This window comes from Eucalyptus grandis, chromosome 5 (assembly GCF_016545825.1).
Source record: "Eucalyptus grandis isolate ANBG69807.140 chromosome 5, ASM1654582v1, whole genome shotgun sequence".
NCBI classification, from domain to species: Eukaryota; Viridiplantae; Streptophyta; class Magnoliopsida; order Myrtales; family Myrtaceae; genus Eucalyptus; species Eucalyptus grandis.
The window spans coordinates 36930073-36941715 of NC_052616.1; the positions used below are offsets into that span (position 1 = coordinate 36930073).

At 36.0% G+C, this 11643-nt stretch overlaps 1 long non-coding RNA gene across 1 annotated transcript; it reads right to left on the reverse strand.

The window, feature by feature from the left end:
* Positions 1-4700: 4700 nt before the first annotated feature.
* LOC108959844 lies at positions 4701-8350 on the reverse strand. The gene is made up of 3 exons (XR_005551130.1): positions 8286-8350; positions 7126-8061; positions 4701-5230 (listed from the first exon to the last, which is right to left on the reverse strand). It is a non-coding gene; the product is annotated as an uncharacterized LOC108959844 (long non-coding RNA).
* Positions 8351-11643: the final 3293 nt, after the last annotated feature.

The following is an 11643-nucleotide window of genomic DNA, read 5'->3' on the forward strand; positions in this document are numbered from 1 at the left end:
AAAGGTGAGCCACGCTTATAATCACTTAACATCTCAAGCCTGGAGAAATAGTGTTGGTCTAGTCCTTTACATGGAATTAGGAATAGGATTGGTTCCAATGAAAACCTCTCAGAACTAGCCGGTTCGGTCCGGTTCAATTCAATCTGGTTCCTAGGTTGAACCGGACGAATACACACTCCTAATCATGACACTAGTTCACTCTACGTTACTATAAATTAAAGTATTTAGGACATAATTAATATAACCACAAAGCCTAAATCTAGTCAACGCAATTCTTTACCTAGAACTCCATGCGACATGTAAATCATTCACTTCTTTTGTCATCATTAGGGACAGCACATGATATAGTTCAAAACTATGAAGCTTACACACGTCAATAGCACGCTCGGAATTACCTCAAAATTTGAAAAACTCAAAAAAAATCAAGCTAGATTAGAGAACATGTATGATGACAAAAAAAACTTAGCATTAGAAAAATGATGCCTAGACAAGATTATGCTGTAAATTATCTTAAACATCTGATAAACAAGATAAAGCATGAAATGGACTTTGATCACAGCTGCAGTCCTCAGTAAACACATGAACATTTGGGCAAAACTGTTCTGTTCAGCACTATCCTTCCTTTCTCGGGTCCCTTGATGAAATTCTGCAATTGGAAAAGCAATAAAAGGCACATGCATTATCATAAAAGGCACATGCATTATCAGTCAGAGTGGACTGAATCATTTAAAACACTATGGAATGCTAGAAACATCCTCTGACCATAAATTAGAATGCTTATCATCACAAATAACATTCGCACAGATCTCTACCCTCAAAGGAATATCTACAAATGTTACGATTATAAAATGTTTTTACGTCATGAGACAAAATAATTAACATCAACCATTGCTGTCATCACACACAAACGAGAGAATCTTATGATGCGAGTATCTGCACCAATAATGTAACATTCATATTTGCACTTCACATGAATACAAAGAGTCACAAAACTATAATTCAAAAGTCATTTTGCGATGAATTCACCTCAAGAATGGGAACTATCTGGATTGCAAATTTGATTTAGGTTGAAGAGATTAACTATTGGGAATAAGAACAATGAACAATATAATCAGAATAAACCCAGAATCAGGAATGAAGAGTAAGGATGTCATCTAACTTCATCTTGAAGACCTTTTCTAGTGTCCTCATTGTAATAAATTTCCTATTATAAAAGGAAATCTATAGCGATAGGTATACTCAATCTTAGCATGAGTATCATATCACTACAAGAAAAATTGCCACAGCGCATTAATCTGTGACATTTCAATGTTAACAGGCTATGACAGAGAAAGGTCAAACCATGCAGACCACCTGCTACAAGCACGAATAACTGATGATCATTTAATATGTAGCAGAGGTGCATCATAATACTATACATGGTGTACATGATATTCATCAAAGGTAAGGATTCAATTGTTCAAAGGTCTTACCTAGTCATGCAAAGGTATAAGAGGAGTCGACAGGAAGAATCAATGCATGCAGATCGAACGAGAAGCCTGAAGATTAACCCATGAATTGTCAGGCTTTGGAGATGAACATCAAATAGAAGTGTTCAGCATATCTATAAAATACTTAAACAAATCATAGATTGCACAACGTCATTAGGAGTAAATGAATGGAAAAGGAGGGGATGAAAGGCTAAGAGAAATGATATTGATGTAACATGTTTCTACAGAACAAAGAAGAACCATGAAACCAAATTGATTTTATCATTGCGAAGACAAATTATTTCAAGGCCATCTTTTTCTGTATGTAATTTGTTTCCAAAGTGTACTAATTATTTAAGAGGCATGAAAAGGTTATGGTCTGTCAATCCCTTAAAATATTTGCAATTGAAGAGCCCAAATTGGAGAATTGTTGGACTAATAACCGTATATGTTAATTAATTCAAGAAAGGGATCAAGGAAGAAGATATTTCTCTCAAATGAGTCTAACAAGGGGATTATCAATATTAAGAAACTGCACTTCGTCTTTTTTCTTAACCAAGGACGTGCCATTATATTTCTCAAATGGCAATCTGGCTAAGAATACCCAGTCTAGAGGAAAGCTTCATAGGATTAACAGGGAATCTGAAAATTGGCAAAAGTAAAAAGACTGGAAATCCGAAATTCTTTTATTCGTTTACTAGGCAAATTCTACACCTATTTATAGCAACCATTTTATGGCTGAACTCCGCTCCGCTCAAGCAACTATACTTAGTCAGACTGGATAAGTGTACCCACCATCTCAAGATAAGCACCTTATCCTTGATGGAGAAAACCTCTAAATGGGTTTTAATCCAACCAATGGCCCACTAGTTCTAAGGTTGCAATTTCTTTTCAAAACATTCATTTGGGCCAGCTGTATTTACCTGGGATGTGCAGATAATTCTCCAGAGTAAGGATACAACGACATTTTTTATTGCAGCAAACGATTTAGATATGGACAAATGGACATGCATGCGTAGAGAGAGAGAGAGAGAGAGAGAGAGAGAGAGAGAGAGAGAGAGAGAGAGTTGTTTAGCAAGATCTACAATCACTGAAAGCCCCAGCTACAATCCTTTCTCTAGCTAGTTGGGAGAATTGATTGAAAGGTAGAATTAGAAAAAGACTTCCTGAATTCTTCTTAAACAATACGGAAATGGATGAGTGCTAGGAAGACCATTGTATAAGATTTTATTACAAAACCTTTTCCGAGAGGGTCTTTCAGGGAGATATAGCTAGCAGGCACAATGCTCTACTTCATTGATTGATAACGTAAACTTTGGTTCAAAAAATAGAATTACTCTATTATGCTCATTAAAGCCTCTTAATTTGTGTACTTAACTACAGGTTCATTGAAAAAGAACTATAATTTTCCTTAGCTTTATCTGATGTAAATAGGTGCTAACTGTAGAATATTATAAAATTCTTTCAAACAGACTGTTCAATTGGTGGTTGCTCGCTGTTCATACCATCAGGGTTTCCTCATTCATTAAAATTTTGCATAAGAGATATTGTTTCTTACACCATTATACCTCCAACATTTGAAACCCTTTGATCTAGAATTCCCATTATGGCAATATAAAGAAGAAAAAAGTTGGATACATTCATATATCAAGCAGACACTTGAAACCTAATGATTCTGTGAACCAGCCAATATTTCAATGATTTTGCATTTTTTTTGCCTAGCTCATCAGCTTGAAACCCGAGAAAAATTCCATTCGCAAGACATGTTCAAATATCATTCTGGAGATAATATAGCAGACTAATTGACAAAGCAATTTGCAAAAGAAATTATTTAAACAAAAACAAGTTCGCTACTGTGAGAATGTGTTAAGCTGGGAATTTTACGTATCGGTCTTGAGAATATCAATTCTAAGAAATGTCTGTACTCCAGATAATATGTTTTCATGCAAGCAAAATATCTATGAATTGTACCATTTGATTAACTTGACAGTAACTAGGCATTGACCTTGGCAAAATTTTTGCAACAAATATAAAAGAGTGGGTGTTTGGGGTAACTATGGCTTAAAATTTTTAACTTTCACGATGCCTTTGGGTCGTTCTATATTTTCTCTTCAACATGGATCCTAACGTCCTTGGAGAACAAACAACATGCTGTAAACTGGGTGATACTTATAGGCTTTTGATTTGGATGGGCAACTTCTCTTCAGAGTAATCTTGCAACAGTGATCTGATTGAGAGAAGATTTGTGGATGACTTGTGTACTAGTACTGGCTAGGGGGCGTTTCAATCAGTTACATCGCACAGGAACCATGCTCACTATTATAACAGTCTCGTTCTATCATGAAACTATGCAATACATTGGGCTAGTTTTTTAGCTCCAAAGAGAGGAACTTGAGCAAGGTGGTCCTCTATCTGCGAGATGAGTCTCCGTGCTTGATGTTGTATTCAGAAAGGTAATGAGCCAGGTCATGTTTCCCACGATAGTTTTGACTCATAATCAGATTATTAACAGCAGCATATCTATGTATTTCATGCTCTAAAAGCCAGAGTTTTCATGGTTTATTTTTTTTCCCACTGAACATTTTTGTTTAGATGCATCTCTTGGTACGTCTCATGCTTCTTACCCCATGTACTTGAGCTTCCTCTTTCAAAACTAATACTTCAACAGAGAGATCATCTCGTAATCTAGATTAGGTACTTCATGAAATGTTCAAATCACATTCAAACAGATCCTATTCAACAAAGTCTGAATAAAAAATTGATGAGTTTTGCACAAGCTTAGAAAACATGAAATGTTAGATAATAAATCTTCCTGGATACACAAGCCATACACCACAATTTAGCGAGCACTTGCCCTCATGTATGCAAGGAGATCAAGTACATTGACCATGGCATATCAGAAAGCATAATTAGCTCATAGTCACAAATTCATATTTATTTGAAGAAACTTTATTTCCTGATCTAATCTTGATAACATTAAGACATCAAAGAATCTCACTGCACTGAAAACAAGTAAGGAAGAAGAGATGAAGAAACAGGGGACAAAGGGACAAGGAAAGAACAAACTAATGTTAGTTGTAGCACTTCCCAGAACTGTAAACTTTTCAGTGGAAATTAACAAAAAGGAAAGTGCTTAACCAGTCATAAAGACTTTAAGAAAAAGGAAATAAAGCGAGGATAGAAAGAATTGATATAAACTCAACTTCTTGAGGCTTCAGAAACTCTGAGAGGTTATATGTGGCAATATTCAAGGTGCAACAGCAAATAGAATCACTACGAAACCGCATCCATCAGTAATCAACATAAGGAATCATAAAACTCCAGTAAGCTTGAGTTGTCAATTATCATATGTCACAATTTCAAAGTGGAGCTCAGCAGATACAAAATCAGCAACGAAAGCAAGTTCAGAAACTGACCTAATGCATGCCTTGGAGGTACTTGAATGCAACAACAGCATCGAGTCGCAGCCTCCAATTTTATCATTTGCATGGCCATAATATACTTCTTTTTACCTAAAAGTGGCTAAGAGTCATCTAATCATTTATGAACAAACAAATTTTAGGAAAGTTTAGTTCTATTTTAGTATGATCAACAGACATACCAATGATTGACAATGCTGCTGCATACATTGTGCACGGTTCCCATGTCACGTAAAGGGAGCATGCTAAAAACATTTCTGCAACTTCTGCTGCCTAAAATCCTGTGCTCCGCCACTGTTCAAGAAGAACATGAAGAGTGTCCATCTCTGCAAGTCTTGTTGCCTAAGAAAGCGTAAGGAGAAATATAAAGAAAGCATATCAAACTTAGGACCTTTGCAGGAGAAAAATTTGCTCTTCGTGTAGTTTCATCATAAATCTAGGAAATGCATTTCATGAGAAATTTTTTCTTTGAAAAGTTACCTGATTGAGTATATAAAAGATTGATCGAGGCATATATTAAATTGTATCAACAAGTTTTTGATCGATTGAAGTTGCTGGTAATCTCAAATGAAAAAGAGGCTTCTTATTGGATTGGCCACCTCCATCTTTTCTAACAGTATTTTTTATACACCCCTAAAGCAAGGTGCCTTTGTTTTTTCATTATGCTCTAAAAAGGTAATAAAAGGGCCAAGTTATTTTCTCATCAACTAGTTATTACTGTCCGCAAAGTCATTTATCTTAGTGTTTTGTCACCACATAACTATAAATGATCACAAGAATAGACTATTAGACAAGAAATTATCTCTACGAGAAATCGGGCTTAAACTATTTGTGTAGATGCGGCCGTTGTGTGAAAAAATTGTGCCCAAGAAGCAGTCTAGCTAACGTAACTTCACAAAAGCTGATGAAGACCATAATATGGTTCTAGACAGAGCACGATGGTAAATGAAATACATATAACATTGTGCATAATAAAGCCAGATTATTGGTAGTGTTAGCCGTAGTCATATTTTATGAAAGAATAATGGGAAAAAAACCATTTGACAGCCTTATAATGCATCGAAAATTCTACTTACTAACAGATTTGTTCAGATAATTCTTTTATCATCTATTAGAGAAATGATCATGGGAGAAACATAAAAAGATAAAAAATAACTACGAGTGGATTATTCGAGGGTATTAATTCAGAATAATAACAAAGTGCTGTTGGCCAAATTTAAACAAGGGGGTGGAGACGCAGTGATAAACTATACGATTCGCATCTCATTAGTCTGGTTTCTTCTTGCCACAATGACGTGCCTATCCTTAACAATCACATAGCTATTCAATCAAAGAGTACAATCTGAAACCATTCACTAATAAGACTCAACTACTAATCATCTCAATTAGAAAATAAAGATATATATCTGAAATGCACGTGGCTACTAAATATCAGTTTTTTACCCAACTGAAACTTCAAGACTGTCCAGAGCAAACTTTGCCTTATACAAGAAAGACCCATAGGGCCTTGTTACTTGTTTCAATAAAAAGATATGAGGATAAGAATCAGTGGTTCTCTCATGTATGCATGCATGCATTTAGCAACTCAAGAGGAAATCAGCATTAAGTTGCCAGCAATAGAAATATTTCAGTATCAATATGCAGCTACTAATGGAATGAATGCATATCTCAAAGCTATATGATCAAAATCTTGCAGATCTTGTAAAATATACTGATCGCAAACTTCTGAGAAATGATTATCAACCCATACTCACCCTGTAATTCATCTGCCAACCTCACCTAACTGCTAATTTGATATGGCTCTAACAACACTGAAGCAAAAACAGCAATGACTTTGAGAAACTAAATGTTACTTATTCCAGTGTGTCTGATCATTGGTACCTCAAAAGCTTATCTTTCATTAATCAGGTTCCACTCAAACATTCAAGAAGCTTCCAGGACTTCCAGGTCATTCTCATTCATAAATGCTATGACATAAAATGATGAAAACAGAATCCTAATTTATTGCAAAGGCCTTGCAAATCAGAATTGACATTGTGCTTTTGTCTCCATTCTACTAAATAACTTATCTAAACTCTGTTTCTTGTGATTTTATTTTTCATATAGTCCACGGGTGAAAGAAATTGGCCACCTAACCAGTAATCCATTGGCACAAACCAATGTTCATATTACTTCTCATGCTCCATGAAAATTAGGTAAAAGGGTCGACTATCAAGTGACCTCTTGTAGTGGCTTACCATCTCTCTGCTTCTTCTTCATTTCTCCATTGTTTTAACTCTTCAAGTGCCTTGTAGAACTTAGCAACAGATTCTTGTACCAGCGATCAAAGTTCCTCAAAATTCAATCATCCTAGCAAACCTATCACTGGCTGCACATCTTCATGATAGGTACATACTACATTTCCTACACACCTCAAAAGCAACCATATCTCTCTCTCTCTCCAGTGTGGCTGGTTGTCCGCTTCAATGCCTGGTTTCACATAAGGGAATTCCCAACCTATATAGCACCCGGATTGGCTCAGTTCTTTGCCCGAAAAAGGGACTGAACCAACCCGTGTAGGCCCTACTTCCTGTTGTTTCACTTTCCTTCGCTTGTTTTTCCTTTGAATCCAGATTTCACTTACTTCTACCAATAAATTGCCACCTATGAAAACAAGTAAAGAGAAGTTATACCTTCCGGAGAGGGTCGCTAATTTTGCAGCATGTAACTTTGATTGCCAATGGAATTCACTACCAAGCATCTACAGACTAAACTTACGGACTACTTAGTGAATGTATCTCGCACAAATTCAACGACACATTCTTCAAGTTCCCGCGCAACTGTAGCACCATACGAGTTGAATTCAAAATTCATCTCAAGTATTACATTTCGGATGTGCCGGGCGTTTCCTTGATCTATAGCAAGCTGCATGATGCCCAGAACCTCGGCAGAGAATCGTTCACTCGAAGCTATGTCATCAGTTTCCATGGCTTTGGTCAGCAGTTGTAGTCCGTCACCTCAAATCGCCCATCTCCATTGCCGTTGGCTCGCTAGGGACTGTTTCAGGAAGTCCTTCTTCTGTCCGCTGCCTCTGTTGGCAGGTGGCGATCTTACATTCGTCAGAGCTTGCTGGTTCGGATGGAAGATGAGCAACCGTGATGCTGAAAGTTGCGTCGGTGGAGTTCTAAGTTTGCCTATGGCGGAGGAAAGAGGATTTAGCAACACAAAATAAAGATATATTGTTTAGGTATAATACCCAAAGAAGAAAGGTAGAGAGAGAAAAACTAAAAACAAAGAAAAGAGATAAAGACAAGGCAGAATTACAGAATTTTATTTGAAAGTTTTTTTTGAGAAAAGAGAACGAGAAGGAACGAGAAGAAACAAGGCATTGTAATCAAGGTCAGCTGAGTTCACTCACCTACAAATTGCTTCCTTTGCAAGTTTCCATCTTTGCAACTACAAATGCAGCCAGCCAACACTACCCTTCTCGTCTCCATCGGTCGAATTGGAAGCGAACGTAATCTTGATTCACTTGCCTTGAGAGAGAATAAGTTCATATTTTCTCTTTGATCCTATTTGATTATGCTCCTCTGAACTCTTTTGACAATCTTCAAAGTTTTTTAGTAGATCTAATTCAGTCGGACTATCTCCGTGCACATGTGAACGCTCTTGCAATTCTTTTAGTAAATTTGTGTTGATTGGTCTATCTTTGTACATATGTAAACTCTTGGTTTCTAGATCTGTTGAGTCATGACCAACTTCGCAGAGTAAAGCTGGATCTATTAGCTGATTTTCTTGTAGCACAACCTTTAAATCATCGTCTATTCGCTTGCATATTATTCGGAATCCCCAATTTTTCACGTTTGTAGTCGATACTACAAGGTTAAATTGTACATAGCTCCCATCAATTTGACCAAAATCAACTTCTCCCCATAGATCATACGGTGTGAAATACCGAAGCCAATTATTCGAATTCATCGTTGAGCAGGCCCATCCTTCTTTGCAATCCCACATTTCCCCATTAACATATGGTATAATCTCAAATGCGGGATCCTTGCACCATTCATCACAATCGAGAACGAAATAGAGAGCCAATCCAAGAAACTTATTATATAAATCCCTTGAAGCCATGAAAGATACGAAATCCTCTTCAACTGGGAGGAACCACTTTGGAATCTCTCCTCGATAGAGAAAATTGTTGAAGTCAGGAGGTATCCGTTAAAAAGTGAGGCCGTTAAAAAGCATCCAAGTTTGTTGTTAGTACCCAAATATAAGAATTCAATTTGAGTTTAGTTAGAAATCCTAATGAATCTGACTTCGAAGTAATAAAATAATAGAGATGCAATGATCCTTGTTTACATTAATATACAAGTCTTGCGATAGAAATCATTCTCATAAAAGTACAGTAACCTCCTGCATTCCATGCACATAAGTGCAGAATCGCTTTATATTTTTTTGAGCCTCCCGTCTTGTATTTTCTACTATGGCAATAAACGAGCGCACACAGTTTAGATGCGTGTGAGAGAGAGAATCTAACCTGGTGTGGGGGAATATCAGCCATGGGCAGGCCCCTGCGGACAAGATGATGAATAAAAGTTGAATGTCCATCGCTTTTTAGAGATTCGCAATTGTCTGCCAAAAAATACCTCAAATATGGTGGAAGCTCAGGAATCTCTTGTAACTGATGACAATTGTTAACATTTAATAGGGACAAACGATGACGCTTACTGATGGATGTAGGAAGTCTAGCAATATTGTTCCTCGACAATACTAATTCTTCCAATAAAGGACAACAGGAAAGATTCTCAGGAAAGTCTACTTTGGACAGATTACATCCCATAAGGTTTAAATAAGTTAAATTTAAAAGTCCGGACTTCATGGGTGAATCAGCTAAATCCTCGTACTTTGGAAACCAATTAAATTTGTGCAATCCTCAAGTTCCAAGGAATCAAGGTTCTGTAACTTGTAAATGCTAGATGGGAAACTTATTAGATTCCGGCAATTCCTTAAATACATTCCCTCCAAAGAGACAAGATTTTCTAATGATGTAGGAAGTCCTTTAATAGCTGTACTTTCTAAATGAAGCTTTTTCAGGCCTTCAAGTTTATGTGGAATTTCAGGGAACCTTTCAAATTTTGTGCAATATTCAAGGTGGAGAGCTCGGAGGTTTTTCGACTTTAGCACATTTGGAAAAATACTAAGTTCAGAGCACTCCATTAAATTCAACACCTGTAACTTGTCATGATATGCGACTGACTCGTGGGCCTCTACCAAGCTTTTGCAACTATGGAGATCCAATTCTTCAAGATTTGGAGTACATGAAAGGTCGGGCATATGAACCAACGACTTGCAGTTACTGAAATTAATGTACTTCAAATTTTGGAAGCCCTGCATACAATGAATGTAACTTTGATGAATATTCTAAAAGGGAAAAAAAGGGGTGTTGTATGATGATGTTACTTCCTTACATTTAAACCATGGAATTCCCATTTGAGAATAGGTTGTTACTAAAGCATATTTGGTATTGATCTTGCAAGAAATTATTATACTTTTTATTGTCAATCGTAAATGTTGAGCAATTTGTTTATTTAATGGAAATGTGAACTGCTACGGAGTCCACAATAGGCCTATGTAAGTTGTACATAGACGGGGGAGTCAAACTCGTGAAATGATGGTAACTTGATATTTGATGTCGTTCACATTGTCCATGGTTTTGAATATTGATGATTACCAACATCATAATTTATTTGTGGGGGTTTAGTTTAATTGAGGGCTTTGAAATTAGCTACACAACAAATAGGGAAGATCGGGTTTCTAAAGGATATGTCATAATTACATATCCTTGACTATCATATAATCTACATTGACCTGGTGTTTATGTCATAATTACATATGGTCAGGCTACATCACTCTTCATTGGGATGGAAGCAAGAAGATTCGATAGATCAGACAACTTGCAACCTACTATTCAGGTTTTTGAGTAAATTTCCTAACCTAATATAAACTAATTCTGTGTGAATTACTTACTGAATCGACAAAAAAAAAAAAAAAAAAAAAACAAGGCACTTAGAACCTTTACTGCTATATATATGAGTTAAATATTGTCTAATTTAAATTTTAGATATTACTTGAAACAATTGAGTAATATGTAAATACACACACAATACAAAAAGTTCACAAATAAAATTATGTTAACAATTATTATAAAGATTCGAATGAATACCATTAGAAATCCCAAATTAGTGTACAAATTTACCAAATTAATTTTGGTCTTACAAAAATTGTATATTGGTATTACTGTGGTGGATGGCCCTCACCAGCCATGGCTTGTGTCCGATGGCTAGCCACCGACAAAAAGAAAAAGGGAAAGTAAATGGAAATGAAAAAAAAAAAATTGTTAAAAGTGTCCACTTGGATAACAATCATGCCATGTAGGACAACCAGTGTTCACGTTAGCAATTTCCATCATAAATCAGCTAGATGGACTAAATTGATATAAATGTGAAAAGGTTTATAACTAAATTGGTCTAATTATAAAGTTTAAAACTGAATTTGTACCAATGCAATAGGTTTATGACTTTTTTTTCATACTTTTCCCCACATTATTGGAGAGTTCCTAATATATACTTTATTATGTCCAATTAGAATTACTACTCCTCAATAATTGATAAGCAATTAAAAATACCTTGTTTTACATGATGGTGCATTCATATTTTCGGCCAAGCTAATTTTATCGATACTTGGCAAATCCCACCGTTTAGATTTGTGTATTGAGT